We start from the raw sequence: 26268 nt of genomic DNA, 5'->3' as shown, positions 1-26268 counted from the left end.
TTTTGTCAACGGCCGGGCTCCTTGCCGAACCGACTTCTGGGTGCTCGCTCCTTCCTCTCCTCGACTTCCCTTTACCGTTGACCACTTCGCGCGTTAAAACGTCAAATTAAAATCTCGAGACGCTTTAAGAACAAGCCGGGCTTGGAGGGAGCGCGCCGAGGTGTGGAAATCGCTTTTGCAACGACGACACTGGCTACAGTACACAGCTGCTATATTGCAAAATTCTCGTGCACCATGAGACTCCGAGTCGGAGCTCTTGGAAATTTCTAGACACTCTCGGTTATCGCTGTTCACGAGCGCGCGGCGCAACGTATTAATTGCTTTGCATCGATCGCGGTAACAATCGTCGCGATAAGATAAGCGAACGGTTCCAGCGCCTTCGATGTATGTTCGTATCCGGATACGAATGCTGGCCGTGTGTCGCGACTCGTGACGCTCCAAAGGCGAAGTCCACACCTTGGTAAGGTCGATGGAGCGGAGAAGAGATCGGAGACGACGAGGGAAGGAGGCTTCGATACCGATCGACGGACGCTCTCCTTATCGTTTCACCGCGGCTGTGTTCGAACCTGTTTTCCGTTCCTCGTCGCTTAGACGGCCTCCTCTTCCTCGAGATCCTCTTGTATCTCCGTGACCGCCGTTAATTCCGCGCCGACCAGTCGAACTCGATCAACGACGAGATGCGATTGCTGCGATTGCGGCGATTGCTGCGGTTGCGGCGACTGCGACGATCGTGGCGCTCGAACGTGGAAAAGGCGCGAACTCGCGGTATCAGCGTGAGTTAAACCGACCGGCGATCTCGTCGACGCCACCTGAGCACTACGACTGACGACAACAGCCGAGCAGTCGGCCATCGTATCTTCGGATAAGCCTTATCGGTGCCCAAAGACCCCACCCTTCGGCTGTGGGCCGCATCCCTCACGATCGTACGAGCTCTCCTGCTCTAACGACGAATGCAACAGCTACTCGCTTGTAAACGCTCGCTTAACCGACACCTTCGAACCATTTACGCTCGATTCTTCTTCGATTACTACCCCTCCCCCCCGCTACTTTTCATCGGATCGCCTCGCACGCTGTTCGAAGCTTTTCGGTCTGTTCCCCGCGAGATCGTTGCCTCCGTTGCGTCCGCGATCGCGCTAATCGGATCGTTTCTGCTCCAGCTTGATCCTATTCATTTCCGGCGATCCTATCGCGAAGGATGAATGCGTCGACTACGACGGCGGCATGCCGACTGTCATCTGCAAGCAAACACTGTTCTTTAGTTTCCTGGAAGATGACCGAGGTGGCTCCGAGGGGGGCATACAATAGGCATAGTTCGCTCTGTGCTTCGATTCTCCGATATATCGATACTCTGATCAGGACAAAAACATTTTTGCGCATCGAATCGTATAGCGAAAGAAAGCGCCACGACTGTGTACCGCATCGTTTGTATTATTTCTGTTGTTCGAAGACGAAGACGACCGAGCACAGCTATATTTATTACGCTATCACGTTACTTCTCGGTTTACGATAACAATTTGAGGATTACGACGCGTAGACTGACTTTTGACAAGAGATTCGTGACATAAGTTGCAAATTGATTTATGCTTGTGGGAGAACGAAATCGGAATGATATGCTAGCTACTTTGCAATTGGAGATATCAAAATTATGGTGGGAATAATCTTTTAACTACGTAGCTTATATTATGCAACAACTGCTAACTTTTTATTTATTCATCTATTTATTTTTCACAGGTGAACCACATTAGTAGAATATAAAGTATAAATACCATTAAATCGAGGTACGTAGACATATAACACAACTTAACAGAAGAATACATGTATGTAGAGTAGCGATTGACGGGAAATTACGAAGACACAGGAAATAACGATTGTTTAATAGAGCGATAGGACTGCCTGATTATAAATCGATTAATGGGTGGGCACTGTGTTACACGATACTGAAAAAATTGTGTCGTTTTAAACGAAAAACGGAAATATTTATAAATAAAATTGTCTAAAATATTGGAACAGTCTATCGCAATCCGAGGAGTTTAATTTCTATGATCTGATAGCTGAGAGATGAACGAAACGAAGATCTTGGGTATACAGGGTGTCCCAAAAATGTCTCGTAATCCGGAAATGGCGGGTTCCTCGGATCATTTGAAGCAACTTCGTCCTTTACAAAAATTTTCTCCGAGGCACCGTTAACGAGTTATTAACGAAAAATAGTGACCAATAAGAATCGAGTACGGCTGACGCGAGGCGGCCCAGCCAACCAGCGTACGAAGCACAGCTCCGCTCATTGGCTCGGTCGCTTCGCGCCAGCCGAGCTCGCCTCTCATTGGTCACTCTTTTTTATTAATAACTCGCTAATGGTGCCTCGGAGAACATTTTTCTAAAGGAAAAAGTTGCTTCAAATGACCTGAGAAACCCGCCACTTTCGGATTGCGAGACATTTTTAGGACAGCCTGTATACAAATTTTCGAGACTCGGTGCGAGTAAGTCGGTGACCGCAACAGAAAGATTTCATTGAACCAGCTGCTTTGTTATTATAAGATGCCTCGTAGGTGAAACGCGATACGAATGGAATTCGGAGCGGCCGGACGACCGGCGCGGCGCGGCGACGAATTCGGCCGAGAGTCTGATACATCAGGAAGGCAAGGCTTGTTTGCGAGTAAATATTTCTTCGCAAGCAATACCAGCCGACGAAGCAAAGACACGGGGCGATTCTCCGAGATTAGATAACAGCGGAACGTTCTGTACTGTGCGGACTTACACAACCAGCGCGTCGCGGCTTTTAGACGCGATGCTACCTATAGTTCAGTCGCCTCGTCTGAAACGCGGGCCGCGACGTACATCCCCGAACGGTATTTGACGTTTATTGCATAAGCAAATAAGCGATAATGCGCACAATAGATACTAAACCGGCGTTAGAAGATGTTAAATAGAGTTGCAGACACGCGACGCTAACGCATAAATTACGGTCTCTGGGCTCGCGAGGCGAGGGAAACCGGGCCATTTGAAGAAATTCGTCGCGACATCGCGATAATGTCGTTAACGAAAACGCGTTAGATAGAAACAGCTGACGACAGAAGCAGCAATGAAAATTGCGTCGACTGAAAAGCATTGTCCGGGAATTGTATGTTGCAATTATATCGTTAACGTCGAGACAAATGCGTCGGGAGAGCTTTCTCTTCCGTTCCGCGCGTTTCTCCTGCATAGGGTTATCTATTATGTAAGAAACCAGGCGTATCCCCGGCGTTCGCACATTTTGTATATCCCGGCAATCTACGAGAAATTTTTCGGTGCACACAGACGCGTGAAAATTACGGAATACTGTGCAAGCAGATGCGCGGAACTCAAACATTTTCACTTTTCCGGAGAAAAACGACAAGAAAGTTCCATTTCCTAAAAATTCCCGAGCTCTTCCCTCTCCGCGAGCGTTTCGATAGGGGAGACTGGGACCAGTCGTGACATTTTTATCAAAATCTCAGTTTATTACATGTTCTCTGTCGAATAATCTGAAATTTTAGCATCTGTATCAGATAAAATAATTGAAGCTATTACATTTGAAGCTAATTAGTTGATTTATTTGATACAAATGCTAAAATTTCAGATATATATATGCAGGGTGTCCCAGGTTTTAATGTTCAAACTTTGTCAGTATATTCTATGGCACAAAGTAAGAAAAAAATGTTATGTAAGCATAGGTCATATAGAGCTTTATTAAGAAGTTACAACAAAAATTCGTTCAATGAAATGAAAGAGAATAGAAACGAAATTCGCACGGTCATAAATTCGGTCTTCGATCGATGTCAATCATGTATTGTCAACAACGGTAGACATTTCGAAATGTATTAATAAACACAGCTTACATAAACACACACGGCATGTGCTGATCTATTCAAGCCAATGCTCGCAGTAACAGCAAGTTGATTAATATTCCTATTCTGGATTTTTGTTAACTTCTTTTTTAACTTCTTAATAAAGCTCTATATGATCTATGTTTACATAACATTTTTTTCTTACTTTGTGCCATAGAATACACTGACAAAGTTTGAACATTAAAACCTGGGATATATATACGTGATTTGATCGTGGGTTTTCAATAGAACATCAGAAGTTATTGGTAGTATCAGAAGTTATTCTGAACATCAGAATATTGGTATTTATCAATTTTTCATTACATTCAAATTATCACAAATAACGTATATTTGCTATTTATGTAGTATTTGGATAGCCTTAGACTTAATCTTTATACGATTTAAAAACAAAAACATCCTCTAACTTTAACATAAATTATACCTTTTATACTTGAACTAAAGAATTTTTTTTTTTTATTTTATTAGAAATCAGCAATCAGAATACAAATTCTATGGGCCAATGTGATCGCTGGGGACTTGATGTATAGTCCGTTAATAACATGGTGAGGGCTTTCCCAATGAAAAGTCCTCCTGAACCTCATTTAAGGTCGATTGGCCATCTTCTTTTTAATCTCCTGCTGTATTGTTGTTGTATGAGTGGCATAATTATATATATATATATATATATAATTATGCCACTATATATATGTAGCGGCCAGTCGGCGCGCATAAGAAAAGATTTATTTCTCGCGCAAACGACTAACATATTTATGACTCTCCTTCGAAAACCCAGGCCGTTACATCATAAAAAAGGCACCCACTCCGATCACCACGCGGTCCCAAAACGGGACGCGCTCAGGGCGTAATGGACAACGCGGTGAGAAGGAGATGGACAACGCTGATTGGGAAAACCCATTCGCGGGTCAACCAATCAGGGGGTGTCCAGAGCCCTTGCCGAGGGCAAACAGGATAATATAAAAAGAGCAGTAATGAGACGCTCGCTCTCATACCTCTGATACCTCTCATACCTCTCATACCTATCTTACCTCTCATACTTCTCATACCTCTCTTGCTACGACGTCACGCTACCCGAAAGTGATTCTACGCAACTTAATAAATAAAGTTAATAGTTACACCGCACGCACCAGTTATTTACAAGAACACACCCCATAACTAAATATATATATATAGTGGATTTGTGTGTTCGCTTAATTTAGTGAAGTGCTTCCTACTTCTTTCATGGATGGTGTCAATGACGAAGGGAATACCAAGATCATTATGAATTGTTTCATTGGTAACGTACCAAGGGGCGTTAATAATTGTGCGAAGTGCCTTGGATTGTGTTCTTTGGATGATGGCTATGTTGGTTTTGCTGGCACTTCCCCAGAGTTCTAGTCCGTAGGTCCATATCGGTATGATAATAGCTTTGTAAAGTAAAATTTTGTTTTCTAGTGAAAGTTTTGATTTGTATCCAAGAAGCCAGTGCATGTTTTTGAGTTTGAGGTTTACTTGTTTTCTTATATTTGTAATGTGCTTTTTCCAGGTTAATTTGTTGTCTAGGTGAAGGCCCAAGTATCGCACCGTTGTAGCTTCGGGAATAGGAATTTTGTTGAATAATATGGGGCTAAAGAATGAAAATGAAATAACAAGGCATTTGGTCTGAATAATCGTTGTCACAATTAACGTTAAATTTCACACGTGGCGTGACAGTCAAAGGTTCGCAAATGTTTCCTCGTCAAGTTCCGATGACTATGTTCTCTGATCTAAAATTTTCACTGTATCTTTTTACCTCTGCATGTAACTTTCAGCCTCAGGTCTTTCCTGCTTATGGACGGCGGTGTGGATTAGAGGGCCAGGCGCAGGCGAGCGTCAAACGCGAATGCCTAGATAAGGCCAAAGAAAGGCAGCTCCGTTTTCGGTGGAAATGTAATAATAACGCAGACGTCGCAGACGGTATCGTTGCCGCACGCCCAAGGAACGACAGATGTTTGCCAGCATGGAACAACCATTTGCGATTCGACAAAGACGCATTGTTCAGCCGAGGGATCCATCTAGCTCGGCTGGTGGCTCCTATTTACACGGCGTAACTCAACATTATGTCGCAAACTTGACGCGCCACCTCCGACATCGAATTTCCCTCTCGAAATTTGTTAGCTCCGCTCGATGACTTCCACTTTTGACACTTGTTACCGGCTTACGTTCCCGGTCCCGCGCAAATTAAGCGCAATAGAAATGGAAATGCGACGTTGCGCGCGAAATTTTCCGCCAGAGTTCGCGTAAATTACGTTATCGCCTTAAAAAATTCATGGAAATTCGTATTCGTAAGGCCGCGACTGCGCGGGCGTTTTGCCCCCTCCCCGATTGTTCCTCGGCTTGTAAACAAAAATGGAAAATTTGAAAAGAGAAGATACGATTATTCGAGTCTCGCGGCTCGTTTTTATAGTTGTCATAGTCGCGTATTTCCTCTTTCCGAGTTGTATATTTTTGTTTACAAGCTGTGGGACATTTGGGGAGAATTTACCGTAGAGTTTACCGACGAATTTTCTTCGTCGAGAGATTGATAAGCATGCTCTGATGCGACATATTGTTTATCGACGACGCTCTTTGTCCTTTTCTTCGATAATACGCGTAGAGCAGCAATATCGGTACAGAAACCATTTTTTTACCGAACCGATACCTTTTCTCTAACCTTCTCTAGCACGCAAAAAGCTCGAAGAACGTTGCAATCCGTATCTACCACGTACCAAACAAAATAACGCAAGAGAAAAAACACCCGCGTAGTCGCGACCTAATTGTTTCTTTCCGATCGCGGATCCGCGACACGTCTGACGCACCCGACACGCCGCGCCGGCACTCAAGTATCATTGTTTAGGTGTAAAACGCGATCAGCCTGATTAGCGTATCCGCGAAAGGTGGCAAGTTTGTCGATAGAATACTAATTACGCCACGAGTCATAATCGAAACGACGCTTCGAGCTGCACGGCTGGCTGCCAGCATAACCAGCATAGCCAGCATTGCCGGCAGAACACGCAGCATCGTTGCACGTTGAATACCCCTTTAGCTCGGCTGCAGGTGCGTCGTGCCATTCATCGGCTCGATATTCACGGCCGTTATTAGCAAAATTGCGTGAGCTAATCGGCTAATTAGTGATTAGCGACGTAGACTGCCGGCGATTCGTTCGGATGCGTTGATGAATTACTGTTTTCGGTTTGCTATCGGTTGTACAATCGTGCTCGCGCCTCCCGTTGTCCGTCATCGACTAGAAGATTTACCCTCGGACCGTATCGTTCGCCACTCGCAACCAACCAGCATTCGTGGTCCGATGGGTCGATCGATCGGCCGCACGGTGATCAATGGAGGAAACACCAAGGGATGCAATCCGGGCAGATCGCGACACACGGTGACTGGGAATTATTTAGCGAAGGATTAATTTTATTGGCGCCGCGATTCGTAAGTGATTACAAAACCAAATAAACGTGATGCACGCGATCATGCGAACGCACGTTCCACGCCGGAGCTTTGCTAATGTATTACGGTGCATCGCAATGATACCCGTTGATCATTCGAACGGCTGCACCGCCGGCTATAATAGGCGAATACATTCCGCGATATCGTGGTCGCGAGCTCGCTGCTAATTTCGCTGTAATCGATTCCACGTATTTTTCGAGCCAGCTTACGGCGTTCGGGCTTACACACTGGCCCGGATCGGTCCGAGTCCCAACCGAAGCCTATTCGATTATCGATTAATCTTGGACAGCGGACCCAGCATCGTCGTCGACGGATCGTTATTTTCGGACAGTTTCGTCCGTGCATTATATCCGATGGCAGCAGTTCCATGCGCCGCACTCGTCGATCGGTATTCGATCAAAGTGGCGCTCCGGCTCGGTTGTGTTAACGAGCACAGAAGAAAAACTATCAATGGCACGTTCGTGGCTTCGCCGAGCTCTGTGTAATGAGAGTCGCCCGCTAGATTTCACGATATAAAGGGAATACTTTCCTGTATTTAGCTATTTTCGATGCGAAAACCGGACACGTGTAATTGTTGCTCGGATTACCGTACGGCCCGGCGGGACTCGCTCGCAAACGTTGCGTGAAATGGGCGCGGATCCTTTCGTCAAAGACAATTTAAATTTCTCGGCTTTGAAATCGCGCAATAACGGTCATAACTTTCGGACAGTAAATTCTAGCTTCAGTTAGACGCAGAATGCAACGGCTTTCCCGATAAGAGCAATAGAATCTGAACAGTAAACCTACCGAGCATTGCAAGCGATTTGCGCGTGTTGTTTTATAAGAATGACAAGATCTCCTATATAAGAATCTTCATAATACAAGCGGCCAAAGTGATCGTCATGGTTGGTTTAGTGTTGAATGGTCCCGACCACCATGTTGGTTGTTCACTTGTTCGAGATTTGTTAACAATCCCTTTTAGCATCCTTTATTCTGATTCTGATCGACTAAACAGTGGTAGATTACGAAAAACGATCGGAAAGAACGCACGCGAAGGACCGTTTTTGTTCTGCAACTGATATTACAGCTGAATAAATTTAAACAATGATGCAGAAATCGATGCTGGAACAGTTAGAGGACAGTTGAAACAATTTCAATGAAAAGCACAAAGAGGCTTATCAGAATTGAAGAAATCAGGAATTGTTAAATAATATTATTCTCGAACGAATCGAAGTTCGATCATATTTCGTTCGATGGATTGCGACACGACAGACGTCGTTCTGGAGATTTTTTCTCTCCTTCTCGTGGTATTTGTTCGTAACTGCTCGCCGTCTCGGCTTGCCGAGATAATAGAACTCGTTGCGGCGAATCATTAGTTTTAAGGCGCGATTATATCTTCCTGCTCGCGATATGCCTCGTGACTTCGACCAGGTAACCATTGTGCTCGGGATCGATCGGAGCGAAACTGAATAAACGCGCAGGAAATCAAAGCCTGTCGAGTCGAGTATAAGTCTCTCTTTGTTATCGCCAACGCCGGAATAGCGTAAAAAGCGGAGCTAATGTCGCAAGAAAGCTTTGTTTTAAGTACCGTTCATGACGAACCTTTGACGATAAAGAAGCATTGTTCTTGCGATGGTAACGCGGCAGGTGTAACAAATAACAAACCTGGTTAATTACAGCGGCGCCGGGAACGCGTCAGACTCGAAAATACTCGGCAGGTTTTGCAAGTTGAGCCGCGCGCTCGGGACAAGTTTGAAAAAGCACGACGGAGACTTTGAGCGAACCCAAAGGCATGCTCGGATCGTTCGTACATGATCCGCAGACCCTCCTGGTAAGTTTCACAAACCGCTGGAAGTAAACACCGAGACAATTAGATGATGCCCTGCTTCTCTAGTTACACATCGTCGAGCCCCGAAACACGAGCTACTATACAGGCAACTTCGCTATACCCTCCCAGTGATTGCAGCTATCAAACTGATCCAGTAAACCGCGAAGCGGGGAGGTCAGCGAGTGGGCAAACTTTCAAATCGAATTCTCCGAAACCGTAAGAATGATGGCCGATAATTGATCGGTTCTCGACCGCCCGGCCACGGTTATTACGAAATTCCACGATAAAGCGTAGGAAAATTGAGATGCAACGGCTTTAAAGGTGCCGCGCGCCGACGTGGATAGCTGAATCTTCCGGCTGGATTTAACTCCGATACAATGTAAAGCCGAACGTTAATCAATATAGTGGCCGGAGCTTATAAAGGAGCAACCAAGGCGAATCGGAGCTTGGTCGTCGAGAAAACGCCCCGTTTTCTACTCGGCCCCGGCTCTATCGTTCACGAAATCAAAGAAAACCCGGTGAATAAACAGCGAATGGTGCTCCTTGGAGAATTGGACGGATTTATCTCAGAGGACAGCCAGCGACCAAGAAACGACCGGAGACCTCTCGCAGAAGGTCTCTCACGGAAGGTCCCCAATCATGAGATTGCTCAATTGTAGCTACGTTTTTATCCCACCCCGAGCCCGAATTCCTGTTGCTTCCTTCTCGCCGGACCGACTTTTCCATTATCCAACTGCCCGGGAAAAGAACGCGGGATTAAAAAGCGTGACTACGCGTCTCCGACAATCCCGCGCTAACAAGTTGTTTTGCAAACGGCGTTCGATTAATCTTCCGAGACGATGGAAATGCCTGAAACACATTGTCAAGACGAAGAACTATTTTCTAATGCAAACTTCATTCTGCGCAGCGAATTCAGCATATAATAACGCTGGTAAAACGTCCGGGGAGCATTCAAAGTCTCGTTAATATGCAGCGTTACGACGAACGACGTGTCCTGCCTCTTTTACGCTGTTTAAGGCCGGCAATTCTCCGGTGAGCCCCTTCAGCGTAAAGTATCGAGTGAACAAAGTGCTCCGTAACACGACAGTAGTCGCTTAGCCCGATAATGAGATACACTTCTGCGAGTCTCGACTAGTCGAGGGAAATATAAACCAAACAGAAATCGGTGTTTCTGTTCGTCTAACGCGATTTAAAAGACCGATACTTTTTTTCGGATCAGCCGTTAAAGTAATGTAATAATAGCCAGTAATGTGGTAATAGCGAGTACACGGGCACGGGTTACTACATTACGATAATACAGTTCAACAATTCGATGCCAATATATTAACAATTGTACAGTAGTATCGTAACGATGTATTTTTCAAAAATTCAGCAGAAAAAGACTAAATTTCAAAAATTTCGATGTTAAAAAGTTTGTTTACCTTTATTTCGTTCCTCTTGTCGTATCCTTTTAAATCTAATTTTCAGCGACAAATAAAACTAGCACGCGATTTCATACCGAAGAATTAAAAACTCGCCCGCGGTTAGAAGATTAAGTTAAAGTTCCATCCGTTTTTAGCGCGGCGGCTCGATTGCAACGCTAGGAAATTTTAACCCTTAGCACTCCGAACCATTCTGGACGTTGGCTACCAGCTACTCAGCGCCACTTTTCGGCAGAAACGGGCATTTACAGATCCTCGTATTATTTAGTATGGTTTTGGAACTAACTAACATATTGTTACGGCGACTTGTCCAAATCAAGTCGCTGTAATGTGAAACTGCCCTGTTGTGAGCAACTCCTTAAAGAAAAATAGAAGAGAGGGGTTGCCACGGAGGTGTTTTATCAACGGACAATCCAAGAGTCGGGATCGGACTGTCGAGCGATCAACACCATCTAATTCAAAGATCTCTAACATAATTTAATTTAGTTGTATTATAGTTCGTGTTCTCTATTGTAAATAAAATGCCGCGACGCGGGAGAAGTGTAGTAATTCGTAACAATATTATAATGATATTGGACTTATATGAATTTGGCTGAAATCGAGAAATTTGCAAAACAATCAATATTTTATTTTTTATAATTTTGGTATTGTTTGTTTTATAATTTTGTTTCGTTGTTGTAATCGCTATCTATGCGAACTCTTTCTCTCGTCGCCTTGTTGCTTGGACGATATCACTATCACTGCTATCAAAACGATAGACTAACTGTAGAAGAAAACCTTCTACATATCTGTAGTAACATTTCTGTGTAACATTTCTAACATATCTGTATAAACGTCTATCTGGAGCACATCTTCACTACTACTTGTGTCATGAGACTCATTCGTGTTTGAACGTTTTGCCATTGTTCTCATAAAAAATATGAATAAATGCATAGGTTGAAAATTTCTAATTGTTATTACTAACTCACAAGATGATATTTACCAAAAAAACTTTTACCAAACAATTTGTTTACCAAGAGAAGAATCACTTTTCCGATTTTCTCACTCGTTAGATCTATCTATACCGCTCGACGCTTCAAACTAGACTGAGTTTAGCTTTGAAAATCTTTTCCTCCAGATTTTATGATTATAAATTTCACTATACAGTGCGTGCTATGTTCGCATACCGATCTTTCTTCTACAAACTTGCCTTATCGCTCTTTTGAAATGGCGCCTTTGAAGTGCTCGGACCGTCGTGAGCACGCCTCTCACGTTCTCGTCAAAACCCCCTGACATTTCTTGTATATATCTTAGTAATTTTACTATATTTTGATTCGATTTCTCGTGCCATTTCAAGAGAAAACTTCAGGGAAACATGCATGTCTCAAAAAGTTGCGCTGAAATAACTCAATTCCCCGTAATCACTAATAAACTTGAATGTCCCACGAGAGGGTACATCCGAGTGATATGCTAGAATTACGATGTCCCACGAGAGGGGACAGCGGAGTGCAATGGGTTAAATATTCTCCACACACGGCGCAGGTCGTTAGGTCCGTTAGGTCGGGCCACAATGGCCACTCGTTCCTTGCCCTCGTCTTTTTTGCGCCGAGCAGAGATTCACAGTACGTTCTTTATCCGCGAAGTAAACAGCACGAAAGAATTAGCAGACGCGCAGCCACGGGGGCACGAGTGCTGAAAGGACTCTCCGGTTGCGTCCTAGCACCGTGGACGCGATGCCACGTTGCTCGGCTGCTGTCGGGAAGGAAACGTTTCGAGGCTAAACGACTATATTCAGCTCGCGTAAGCGACCGTCCGAATAGCGTTAAATAATTAAGCCGTGGTGAAACAGTAAAAACAAGAACGTTGGTTTTGGCAATTACGTCTCTGTAGACCGATGTCTTTGATGCCCGGCGTAGATGATATTCTACGACCTCTGTTTATTTCGCCTGGATTATCTCCGTTCATATTTTCCGCGGCTTTCGTTCGCGGCGTAAACTCCTAAAATACGCAATCCTGTCGACAGTTTGCTGCTCTGCGAATAAGCTTCGAAAAAGATTAGTGGAATGCGAATTTTTATGAGCTCGTGGCGTGAGCAAGCTTGCAAAATCCACACAACCATGTACCGCATCAACGATAGACGACGGTACTTCGAATTCACATTTACTGTTCCATTTTTTCTTTTTTTATGAACAAATATTGCTGGCACCGTGTCCGTTATCGTCCCGGCAACGCGACAATTCCACGTCGAAGTTTATTTCGATCAGATCCTCGAGTAGCAGGATTTCGAAGATACGGCACGCGGCCGTATAGTTTTCGTTGTTTCGCATCGATGCGGAAGAGAGAAACGTTCGCCGTCATGCATTCCGATTCGCCTAGGGGAGCCGTCCGATGCGCGATCGTTCGGGGATGTTTTGCGAGTGCCAGGTCGGAAGCACCACCGCGAAGGCGTAACAGGAAGTATTCCGGCGCGGTCGGTGCACTCGAAAAATTGTCTCGGCTGTCCCGGCACGTCGCGGGTTAGACACATTCGCCGGTCGAATTTGAAAAGTTTCAAACAAATCCAATAACACGGGCCGCGCAAGGACGGCAATGCGGGAAAGGGACGAGAACGATGAAGACGAGGCGGAGGATGAGGAGAACCGGTAGAAGGAGGAGGCGGGGATCGAGGGGCAGGCCAACGACGACGTCTCTGCATTGTGATTTCGCCCGGAGTTCACGTGTATAGTCACGCTCTCGTGCAAACCCGCCAAGGAAAGACTATGAGTGGTAGCTACACGCGACACTTGGACGTAAACGCCGGTGTGTATGTGAAACGACGCGTACGGAAAGGGACAGCCTTGTTTCCCAGGCCGTGTTCGGTAGCTGCGCGACTTCGAGAGAATGTTGCGCCGCGATACATCTCCCAGCAAACACGCGGCGCCTACGTACTTTTCAATGTTCGGTGCTGGCAGCCTCTTCCGCGAGAGAGTATCGTTCTTCTCCCTCCGACCGGCTTCCCTTCGCCGCCGCTCATATCCGCGTGTTCTACATCGCTAGCAGATGTAAATACTCGTGTGCGTAACCGTCGCGCAACCCGTGTACCGCAAACTTGTCGCGATCCTGTTCGACAATCCCATGGGGTGATCGAGGCGTACCGAGTCTTGCCCGGGAATCTCCTAAGGGGGGGAGACCACCCCGAGGCGTTATGAAATAGTCGAAGTTTGGGAATTTTTTAATAGGTGTGGCGGACCAGACATAAAAAGACACGTCCTTCAAAAGCGGGGTGTGCATATGCCTTTTTCGGGTTTTCCCGACGCAAGGCGTACACACCCCAATCGGAAAATCTTCGGGAAAGGACTTCGCCCTTCCCAAGGACTTTCCCTTACCAATAAATACGAGGACCTCTCGACCGAGAAGTCAGTTAGCAAGTTTTCCTCCGACTCTCAACGTGTCCATATTTCCGTCACTCGTTTACCTTTACCTTCTACACACTGTACCTCATCGCCTTTTGTTACAAGTTATATTAAAGTTCTCGTTATATAAAAACCCAAAAAAACTCTCTCGGATTATTTTATATAAACCGTCGCAGTAACCCCTGCGACAAATAGGCAATTACTAAATAAAATACCTAGCATATTTCTAAGAGAATATAAGCATGCAAAAATATTATTTTAGATTGTAATCGATCGATGTTGGGGCGTCACAGCGTCGTCGGTAATAGCGACGAATTATGACGCTATATATGTGGACTGTATATAAAAATAAAGAACCGGATTTTGCTTGAAGTTTTGTATTCGGCCCGCGACTACACTACACCCTCGGTCAGGAGGTCTTAGTTCTACGAATTCTGTTACAACTCTGGTCTATTAGAGAATATTTTCCTTCGTGGTGGACTGCTACCCCTCCAACGCATTTCTAATACTCGCTGATTGGTTTTCCTTGATTTTTGGCAATAGCCAATCAGTGAGTCTGTTTTAAAGCGGACACCCTTCCCTCGCGCCCTTAACGCGTTTTTCTGGGAGGGTGCTGGTGTATGGGAGGTGGGAGCGGCCGCAAGGCTTTGGCAAAGGTAGGAAAATTCCTCCAGGCATCACCGTCATAAAACAATGTCAGGCTAACCCTTCGGAACTGTTCCTTTTCTATGACACGTCCTGGCCATCGAGGCCGAGAGAAGCGAAGTCCCAAAAATCAAGCAACAGAGCATGCGTACTCTCGGCCGGCAAACACTTTACGTCCAAAATGCATACCAGGTGTTATTAAAAATCCTAAGCTCAAAAACAGCCGGCTCAAAAACAACAGTGCTGTGCACTAACAATCGAGTTTATAAAACAATTGAGGAACGATGTTTCTTTCACGTTTTTATCCGATCTTACGATGAAAATTTAAAAAATTCGTTTTTTTAGATCGCGGTAAATTATACGCTTGTCGAAAATTTCATCGAAATCGATTAGACGATAAAGATGAAAATCTGCCGACGTCGTGGAATTGGCTCCTGCGAACGGGGGTTTCATTCCACTTTTGTTCTGTATTTCGTGGTTGTTTTCGGTGGCTGTATTTCGCGTGCTGCGTGCTCGAAGTGTACCCACTGTTGCGTACCGACTAACCGACACTGCGATTGCTGAACCGACTAAAGAAATGCTAATTGCTGTATGCTGAGCGAAACCAACTGATCCGGATGAATCTTTGCTGTACTAAAATGGAACTTCAAAGGGAGTAAGCATCCCTGGACAAGATGAATTCTCTGAATCTGGGCGTGCAGGTACGTGTGCGTGGGCCTGTACATTCGCTAGCTGCACCGGTTGAATCGTTCCTATCTGGGTACACGCGCCGCAGCATCGGCACAATGGAGAGATTACAAGTCCACCCTGTCCGCTACATCGAGCACGAAGATGGCGGAAACGATGCGTGTACGATCGGGACACGATGAAAAACCGACTCGCGCGCATTTTTACACTTGTAATTCTTGGCCTGCCGTTTTTTGTCCCCCGAGAGAGAAGACCTCGGCGCGGCGCGCAGCAGAGAGCCGAGAGTGCCGAGAGCCAGGATTCTGCTGGCACCCTCGTTCCCTGAATTCTGGATGACTGCTCGAATATTAAATCGACGTCGAGTTAACACATTGTCGACCGTCCGGAAAAGAAATCGGAATGTTTACGGACCCGAGCCAATACCGCAGCGGCGTTTGTTTGCAGAAAATAACAGACAACCGTGTATCTATAGCTGGCAAGTAGATCGGGCGGTTTCATCGGATTATTCTGAATTTTTCACCGCGGTTCCGCCGTTTCGACGACATTTTCTAACGAAGAAGCGAATGGCCGTCTCTGACAATCCTTGCGACGGACGAATTCGTCGTACGTTTACTTTCCTACGACATTCGGCAAAGATTCTCGTAGCTTCCAGGTGATCGTAACGTGAAAACGGCTCGCTTTGTGCGATAGCACTGCGTCAGCAATGCTCTTCGAGCAAAGTTTTAACGCGACGTTTTTCCGCGGCGGCGGCGGTAAAGATGCAGGAATCGGACGAGGCTGTCTCTGGCCGTAAGGCGGTCGCTAATGACCTTATCGAATCGAGACCGATCCGAAAAGCTCGATGACCCGGCTTCGAAGATTTTTCAATTTTAATCGGTTCGCGACTTATCCGCTGGTAGAAACTAGATTGCTATTTCGAGAAATCTGAAATCCGTTCGCGTGCGCGCGCGGCCGGGTTCCACGTTGTATCATCCGGGTCAACCGAATCACCGTAAGAGGATAAAAATTTCCAATTTTCATGCTCAAGCGGCTCGCCCCGTCCGATCGGCTCCAAGGAACACAAGCTTGAACCCTTTTTTGCTCCGGGTAACCCAATTTCTCGACTGATTTCACGGCAACCAGCGAAAAAAAAAACAATTTCCCAACGGCCGTATCGCGCGAGCAATGGAAAATACGCTCGATCCGCACCGGCGGGACTGGTGCCCGCTCGGCGATATGATTTGACGCGCGGACACGCTCGTTGTCGCTCGATGACGGAGGCACGCGCGATCCGATTACGAGGACGACAAGTGGCAACAATGAGCAAGCGTCGGGAAACTCTTACGTAAACGCGGCAGATCGAGAACGTTGCTCGTTCGTCCGCTTCGACGAAAAATAAACTGCAGTCCCCTCCAGATGCGGCCCGACTACTCTCCGTTCGCGGTTTCGACGAAAGGATTCCAGCTTCCCTTAAATCGAAATGCACCACGACCCGTACCGCATCGCGGATTGCAACGTCACAAACGCTCGTCGATGGAACGTCGCTCCCTTGAAATCAATTTAAAATTCCTGAAAAAACGAATTTCTCGGAGAGGAAAACGGCGCATTGTGCACTTTGACAAACGTGGAATTCAATCACCGTTCCCGTTGTACGTTGCGAGGAATGAAACATTTTTTCTGGCGCGACGAAATGGCTACACGGTCACGTCAATGGCGTACAAACACGGTTGTCCCGTGCCTCGTGGCTTTTCGGCTAACAGAGAGTGTTTCGCAACGATAACTCGTCCCGGCCGCGCCATTTCTGAATATTTTTCGGAAGATTCGAAACTTCGACATTTCGAATTTTCAAGCAGGAATTTGTTACGGCGGTTCGCCGCGTGTTCTTGAATAATCCACCGCGTCTACGGATTTATTGATTCGCCGGGCAATCGAGAGGATCGCTCGCGATTCCTAGAAAATCCTGAATTATTAATTGTCCGAAGCGTTCGACGCACGGGAAAGGGAACCCGAAAAGACGGAGAGCGAGGGGGAGGCGAGAGGGAAACGAGAGAGAAACGCGAGAGAAACGCGTGCCGTACAGGCACATTACCTTGATTGCAACGGGAGGAAACGCTAATTCACTAATGCGTCGCTTCCATACTCGTATACTACCACTTTGGTTTCATACAGCGCAAGTATGGCTCGGTTACCATGGATAGCATGGGATTACACAACGGCGATTTTGCGGTCTGCTAATACCGCGTGTCTCCGATCGCGTAGTTCCAATCTTGCTAGGGAAATAAACTTGTTAGCCCTTTTTACGGTAAATTCTCCCTAGAATGCCAAATTTCGGGTTGCTGTGGATTTCCTTGTGCCAGCCCTAAGCCTGCGTGTTTTATTGCTACGACGCTGCTAAGGTTCGACGGTGTGCAGTCTGTTTCGGTGTAAGTAAAACCGCGGGGCTACAAGGTATTCGACCAATCGCAACGGCCGTTGATGGTCATCAAGTTCTCCGAGGCGTGTGGCCTCCGAATTGCCGTCAAATCGAATAGCATAACTCCACTGATATTCTCTTTCGACCTTCTTTGACGTTGCCTTTAATTTTCTTTTTAAATGCTTTTTACGTTGTAATCACAATTTGTGTAATGAGATAAAATAAGTTACTTGCTACGTGTAATGGATAAATATAGTCTAAAGCGTGTCGTGCTTGGTCTCATTTTAATTGGAAGAATCTGACCAATATATTAAAGAAATTTTTATGTATAAAAAATTAGAAATAAAAAGAAGTAAAGTCATCGTTTTTATTCTAGCATTATTATATGTGTGTACATATGTACTCGTATTAATTTACACCGGTGTGCTGGCCGCTGTCTTTTTTTTTGCCGACTGCCCCGAGTTTCGTTCTTTCTCTCTCTCTCTTTTTCTATCACGAGATATCGACAACTATAAAAACGAGCCGCGAGGCTCGAAGAATTACCGCCGATTACCGTTTTCAATTCCGTGCTCCGGGCCTTCCAGAGAGAATTACAGTCGCCGAAGTTTAAAATTTATGGTAGTTGTTACTATTACACATTCAGTGGCAACGTTTCAATCAACTGCAACCAAAGCGACGGATTCTGCATATATTAAAGAGTCACGAAATATGCTGGCAACCGTTTCATCGGAGCCGAGAGCAGCACTATAACAGGAATCAGGGAGCTAAGACAGCCACGTCGGAAGTCAGAATATGGATCAGCAATACTGTCGGCAATTCCTCAGGATTATGCCGCACGCGTATCGCATAATTTGCTTCGCAGTCGCGTATGTTTGCTGCGTTATCGAGTCCCGCTGCACTAATTATCTCCCCCCCCCCTCCTCCGTTTTATAAATAATCCGAATTACTTACCAAAAAATATTCATTGGATCAACAGCTCGGATTTCTGTTCAATATCGAACGCATCTGGTTCGATGTCGTTTCTTATCAATTTTAATATGGCCTGTTAATTATTGCAATTAGAAGTTTCCTTTTTAAAAGGTCGTTCGCGTTACGTGCGGCGGTTCTAACGTTGAAACATTTACGTTTCGCACGGTGAAAGCCGCGTGCGAAACTAGCAGCAGCAACGTTGCCTCCCTTGGATCTATATTACCGAGATGATCTTCGCCGCAAAATTATTCCACCGAGTCCAGTCAGGTGCACAATGGTGATTACGTATCTCAAGCACGCCGCTCGCCAATAACTATACCGGCGCGGCACCGTTGCCGAGCGTGTTTTGTACAATAGCGAAAACACACGGTCGCACGATACGTTAATTTTAACATCCGACAGGCCAGATTTATTTACACACTCCAATTTCCAATTTCAATTGGATCCGCGGATATTATGTGTGTGCCGACCAAACATTCACTTATTGTTACACCTTTTGCAATCGACGAGGCAGTAAACTATTTATTAACGTCGAAAACAACTTGGCAAAAAGATCGACAAATTCGTTGTCCCTTGTCGGTGTCCCTCTTTCGCGTTGTCCCTCGTCGGCCTACAGAGAATATACGATGGCGAGAAATTCCGCCGGAAGCCTGTACGGAGAAGGGGGGGCGGCGTGGCTTTCGGCCGTGAAAACAGCGCAGACGAAACATAAATTGTCCCGGAATATTTTAATTGACCGTTCCGACAATGCATGCAAATCTGTCGGAAGCGTACGCGGGAATAGGTATTACGTTAATACGAAATATACGGATGCCCGACGACATTAAACCGATTTACATAAATCGAGCGATCGTGTCACAAACTAATTCTCTGGTTGACCACTTTATTGCCCGTACGTCCCGTTACCAACGACGCGGAAAAATTCACCCCATTATCAGCGGAATCCGGCAGCGGAGCTGTGCAAACGTCGGCGGCGCGGCTAACGCGCGCGCGCGCGCGCGATCGACATCGGGTATATCGGGATCTGGCTGTAACGTCGATAAAATCTTAATGTGTCACGGCAGGCTACGCATACCATATTTTTACAAAGTAAATAAATACGCGTCGCGTGCGAGCACCGGGCTCCACTGAATTACTTGCAATTTATAACTCGGAGAAGTTAAAGCTTTCCGAATTAATTTATAGTCCGGATGAAAATGCCGGCTTAAACTCCTGCGAGTTTAAACATCCTAATTGCGGGCCCATCGATCGTTAAAAACCTCCGGCAACCCGCGCGATCGTAAATCGATGTCGCGTTGATCCGCGAGTCGCGTTTCGCAAATCAAACATTCTTTCCTCGCTCATTCCGCGGACTTTGGCCGACATCTTTTTGCATGAAATGATGAACGTCGATGTATTAATCTTAACTTATTAAAAATATTTAAGAAAGACAGAATATTAACCTTGACTCGTTTGTCCTGCAATCGATGCAGACAATTTTTATTTTGCCTGAAGACCCGCAGTCTAGTGATCGCCAATACCGCGTGTCTGTAGCGTTTTAAATTGTATCATTTTGTCGAGTCTACGAAATTAGTTTTCACGACGTTTTTTTTCTGATAAATACACGAATCCTATATGCTGTAACGTACGGAGAATCTCTTCCCACGAATTCTTTATATTCCTTTCTGAAGGCATACGCCAGGCTGGCGCCAGTCAGCCGGGGGTTCATTTGTATATCGCGAGTCGAGTACCTCCAAGGGGTAAGACGACGAACGTTTCTGGAATCGGACCACATAGGAACACCCCCACTACCATTTTTCCAGAGAAAATCTGGCTATATAAAGGCCTAAACGTGACCGGTGATCGGGATAGTTTCGAGTCATTCGTCGACGTGGAAACTCTAGTGAGATCGAGTCTTAATTCTCCTTCGAACAATCTAGTTGGTAATTAGTTACCAAATCAGAAGCCCCCGCCGAACTCAGTGCGAAAAGCTGAGAGCGCGATAGAGTCCGCGAACACCTACATACATTTGTAAAAAACCCAAAAACACGTAATAAATTAGCTTTTCCCAGTTTTCTTTGGTTACAAGTTCAATTATTTCCATTTCCTATTTTAACGCGTTGACTGCCGCGTCACCCGTATTCGGGTGACAGCAAAAGTTCTCATCGGGCCACGTCACCCGTAATTCGGGTGACGCTGATTTGACTACTTACAAAGGATTTCCGAAAATATTTCGACAAATATTCTACAGGAGGTAATGAAACTATTGAATTCTTATAAAAATGGTTTATTAAAAAAATTATTCGCAGTGTATAACATTAAAACATTCTCTGCAAAGTTGAGGTTGATCAGGACAGCTTGGACAAAAAGTTGTTTGTTTTTTCAGATATGCTCGTGCCTCTGATCGGTCCATTTCGTATCTTTTATTCGAACTGTAGCTTCCTCATTATCATCAACATTTCTTTCTTCTTCCACGACCAATTCTCTCGTAAAATCTCGTCAATAGTATCTTCATAACATTCATTATCACTAAGATTATATTTGTCAGTATCCAAATCAGAATCTGACGATGTAATCTTATTTATGTTTCTCCTTCCGGGCAATCCGATCTCTTTTCATTATTGAAAAAAAATAAGGGCAGAGATTTTAAGTTATACCATTCGGCACTCGGCAAAGATTCCAACTGTTCATGCGGGAATAGAAACAGATATGAATTAACAGCGCACGCTTCCTATAGCGGCACGAGTGGCCTGTAGGAGATTTTGTTGTAAATACGTGTGGCAGTCAACGTGTTAAAGCAGTAGTTGGTATAACCCACAAAGATATATCTTTATCGCTCGAGGTATATCTTTATTTCTCTTTCTTACAAAATTACGAGGCAGCCTAATACCAATTTCCCCAAGTACCATCCTTATCTTAAAGGTAGCCGCCCGTGCCGAAATAAGCATCGGCTGGTCTACGCACCTCATCCTTACTTCCTTGAAGGTAGCCACCCGTGCCGAAATAAGCATCGGCTGGTCTACGCACCTCTCTCAAAAATCCCAATTGCATGCAACCTCCGGCCACCCAACCTGCCTGGCCCTCGGCTCGTAACAATGCCATAGTTCAATTGATGCGTTAACTTAAATTTGTTGAGATCGAAACGGGAAAGTCCGAGTAGCATTCGCGACAATCTTCTCGTGGCAAGTCGGAGCCGGAGTAGGAGGTGAAGCCGAAACCCTCCGAACAAGGAGGAAAACCGCTTACGGTTATCCGGAGTGGGACAGAGCGAAGGGGTCGGTCGTAAGTTAGATTGCGCGGGAATCTATCGTCATCGGTCATCATCGAAACCGCGTTTAAGCCGCGTCTTCGCGGAGGTTGCCGGAGCATTCGGAGTATCCGGCGATACATGAAACGGTTCCACCTAGAGGACCGCCGCGCCGTGCCAGTATCCGCGAAGCTGTTGGCTCATCTTCGCCGAGTTCATTGACAGATCCGAGTCACCTTTGCGTTCTCGCGGCAACAATAGGAAGGAATCAGAATTCGATTACGACTTCGCTAGAGACTCGAGCACCAGCCCCAAAGTAAGACAGCGCTCCGTTTTACTTTGGTAACGAAGCAAGTTTCGGCAACGGCGTCGCCGCGTTTTCACGCTTCAACCCCTTTAATGGATATATATATGCATCACGGTGAGACCGCAAATGCTTCAATTATGAAACAATGAAATAGTTAGAACCCCGGGTTCGGGGTCTGTTTCCCCACCCCCTCTCTCTCTCTCTCTCTCTCTCCCTCTCCCTGCACACCCCACGAGCTTCTCAGCTGCAACGCTAGTGCCAACTGACGCCAACTCCTCGCGTTAACTTGCTACCGTTGTTTCGTCGAGTTAACCAGCTAACTTCATAGCAATCTACTCTGCCCTTCTCCACCCATTTCTCGCACCCTATCCTTCCGCTTTCTACTCTCCAGGCGATCTCTCTCTCTTTCTTCATCTCCGCTTCTCAATAGCCTCGTCGACTCTTACGCGGCCGCATCTGCGGTTCAACCTGCGAATCCTCGCCTTCCCGCGCGCGTTCGACCGACTTACAAACCGTGCTACGATGCGTGAAAGATTCAGGAGAACCACCGACTTATCGCCGACAACCTCACAATTTCGCGGACAAAGTCGCCTGTGCCGGTGTCTCTCAGCACTTTCGGGATCTCGAAGGACGCTTTTATCGGATCAACCGGCAACTTCCGTTTTATATTCTCTGCTAATACCGGCGACGCGTCGTCCGAGTACGACGTACGCCGGTCGTTATTAAATTACGGATCGTCGTGCAAAATAAAGGTCTTCCGCGTCGATTCCAAGAAACTGGAGTTACATGGGAATTGTTTTTCTTGGCGGTTTTAAATCGTTCTTTCTCTGCGCGAAACACCGAGTCGAAGATGTAGAATCAAATTTGTTTCTACTAGATTGCTCCAATTGTTTCGAGTATACATTTGTCTAAGATAATTGTGCGATTGAATTCCTTTTTGTCACGATGCGGATCTTGATGGAAAATGAAGATTGTCTAAGTTAATTGTAAGGGATATATGTTACATTCGAATGCCTTTTTCTGTTTTAATAATCATCGTTGGTAACATTACCATAACAATGTAACATTAACATTGAATTCTTGTGATGTCGTTTCAGTTTTGTCTTTGAACTGTCAATTTTTTTGGTCAGAAACACATAAAAAGTTCTCAGTCTAGTCATGACATACCAGTTCCACTTCTCTTCGTACTACAAGCCACACGAACTCGACGTCAAAGTGTTATTCTTTTTTTCAAATTATTTCTGCATACGGAACGTCCTTTGTATGTATGCTGGTATATTTTACACGGTATCGTTATTAGACTGCGGGTTGTTACAAAATAGAAACAGTTTGCATCAATTGCAGGAACAGGAACCAACTAGCAATATCTTTCTTCCGTTAAAATTTTTAATATAAGTTTAACGATCGCATCGATATTAATATAATATCATTTAATCTGTCTACTATTTCAGGTTGCACCGGCCCATTTCTACCATAGATCAATCATTCGTTATAAACAATAATTTCTTGCTACAATTATTCCAAATAGATAGTTGGAACAAGAATACTGTTTGCTCGGCCAGCGATAACGAATGCCACTTTAGCAGCCATATGGCAGTCACCGTAGTCACGCGGTGTCAATTTTTGCCTGCAACGACGGGTAAGCTTGTAATTCCCCTACGGAACACCGTCGTACGATTACATTTCTAAATCCGGGAAATTTATGGAGTGTTTACCGTTCGGACTGGCTCGCCGGGCGAAGGGGATGAGCGCATAGTTATCGAAACTTTTGTGCACACTAGATAAAAACCTGTCACCGTTATCATCCGATGCAGGCCTGGCACCATTAGCAAGAGGCCGATGTTTTATCACGGACGAGGAGGAGGCAGAGCATATATCGACTGGCCGAAACGAAAAGAGAAAAACTCTGGCTGGAATAGCGTTGAATGGTGTGGTTTCAATGATAATCTACGAAGCACAATCCGCCCATATAGTCGAGATAAGGCTCCCCCATGTGATGCATGGTGCGTGGCCCGCGAACGCCCACCTTTCAACGGTAAACACCTTTTACGACCCGCTGTTGGTTCGTTCTCTTCTCGACGCGACCGTCGTGTCGGTCAGAGCGGTTTATCGTTCAACCGGGTGCCGAACCCGCTGAGGATCACCGCGAATCTCCGCGAATCTCTGCGAATTTGCGCGAATCTACGGCTATAACATAAGACAGCTGAACGAGCTATTGGGTTGGCAACTAAGAAATTTCCGATTTGTTCAATGAAATACAAATTTTTTTTACTTGGAACGAAGTTTAATCTGTAATGTATTTTCCATTTTGTTCGATGACCTTTCGCCATCTCTCTGACAACTTGAAAACTCCACGCTCGTAGAAAGTCTGATCCTTTTCGGCCAACCGATTCTTGAGACATTTCGTTCTTAATTGGTTCCATCGGTGAGAGCGTCACTCGTGGGACAGATAGATAAAATCGGTTCTTCCTTGTCCCTTTCTTCTATCATTCCTTGACCCAAATTTGCATAAGAAGTAACAGTGAAACCTAATAATGTCCTTAGACGTCAATTGTTTTGCATGGCATTGTTTGAAATCATCGAGACGATCGAACACTGTTCTCGATAGATCTGTTTCAATCTAGATAAATTAAATATTGGATTGGCAACTAAGTAATTGCCGAATTTGTTCAATGAAATAAAAAATTTCTTTTACTTGGAATGAAGTTTAATCTGTAATGTATTTTCCATTTTGTTCGATGACCTTGTGCCATCTCTCTGACAACTTGAAAATTCCACGCTCGTGGAAAGTCTGATCCTTTTCGGCCAAAAACTGAGTTAAGTGAGATTTTACAGCGTCATCATCGTTAAAAGTTTTACCACGATGGGAGTTGTCCAGGAATCGAAATAAGTGGTGATCCGATGGCGCGAGATCAGGGCTATATGGTGGGTGTAACATCAATTCCCAACCAATATCCATCAATTTTTGCCGAGTGGACAAAGACGTGTGCGGCCTAGCATTGTCCTGCTGGAAAATGACACCTTTACGATTGACCAATTCTGCTCGCTTTTCCTTGACCGCTGCATTCAATTTGTCCAGTTGCTAACATTCACGGATAATAAAAAATAACATAATAATAACAATAATAATTTTATAATATAACATTTACGGATATCATAAAAATGGGAGTGAGAGACATCTATAACTGAAATCGGCAATTACTTAGTTGCCAAGCCAATAAATAGTAATAATCGCGTCCAGTGACATCTCAAATCGCGCGACTCGCATGATCGAATCGTGCGACGCTTTACGAGGCCGTGATCCCGATCGGCTGCCATTTTTATCTTTCTCGCGGGACCGAAAGTCGTGACTCGCGAATTCTGATATTTGAATCCGTCGCGTTACTTGCCGCGACCGAATTGTCTCAGACCCGTTAAATAATTGCCCCGGCGACGTTAATTACCGAGAATGGAATCGGAATTAATTACAAGCTGGCGCGCGGCCCACCGCGGAGCGTAATTCAAGAACCCATGATTCGATTTCGTCGCGGCAACTAATTTTTCGCGACGCGAGGGTCGTCGCGTGCGTAATTTGTTCGTCCCTCGGCGAACCGTGCCTTTCGTCCAGCGATACGTTTCCGGGGGAGGTCTGCGCGAAACCGAACACCGTGGATTCCTATTCCCTTCCTTCCTCCCCCTGTCTACCATGCCCCATACTTCCGAAGGTGTCCAATTTTACGGCTGATCTAAGCCGTAAGCGAGTATTCGGCTTCCGTTCGTCCCCGACTCTCTTCCCCGTTCCTCGCCCCTCGTCCCACGGAATAATATCCGCTTCGAGTTCGTTCTAGCGAAAAACAAGGAATAATGCAACGCAATACTGCGAGCCGGTTCTCGTACTCGCGCGATAAAAGATCAAAATATAGGAAGAGCTTCGCTGCAGCGGGGCTATTGTTAATTCAAGGATTAATCTTGCCGCACCGAGTAAATGCGAATAAACTTTTCAGTGGCATTAAAGGAAGTAAATTATTCTACGGATACGGCAGATTTGCTGGAATTAATTATTTCCGCAGAGACGAGAGTCAACGCGATAATAATAAACGACTCCCGTTCCGTTGGAACGGCGGAGCCGTGAATATTTATTGTTGTTCGACGTT

The 26268-nt window shown here is 45.4% G+C and overlaps 1 protein-coding gene across 17 annotated transcripts in view; it reads right to left on the bottom strand.

The window, feature by feature from the left end:
* LOC117226595 (CUGBP Elav-like family member 1-A) overlaps positions 1–26268 on the bottom strand; it is a 425233-nt gene that overhangs the window by 332049 nt on the left and 66916 nt on the right. For 15 of the 17 annotated variants that reach the window (XM_076528851.1, XM_076528847.1, XM_076528853.1 and 12 more), the window contains exon 2: positions 567–1235. The exons of the other annotated variants lie outside the window; for them this stretch is intronic. The gene's annotated coding sequence lies outside the window, so the exon portion shown is untranslated. The remainder of the gene's footprint in view (positions 1–566; positions 1236–26268) is intronic. 17 annotated transcript variants of the gene reach the window in all.

Source organism: Megalopta genalis, chromosome 2, assembly GCF_051020955.1.
Source record: "Megalopta genalis isolate 19385.01 chromosome 2, iyMegGena1_principal, whole genome shotgun sequence".
Lineage (NCBI taxonomy): Eukaryota > Metazoa > Arthropoda > Insecta > Hymenoptera > Halictidae > Megalopta > Megalopta genalis.
Note: the sequence above shows the minus strand (reverse complement) of the source record. Positions and strands in the feature narration are given on the sequence as shown.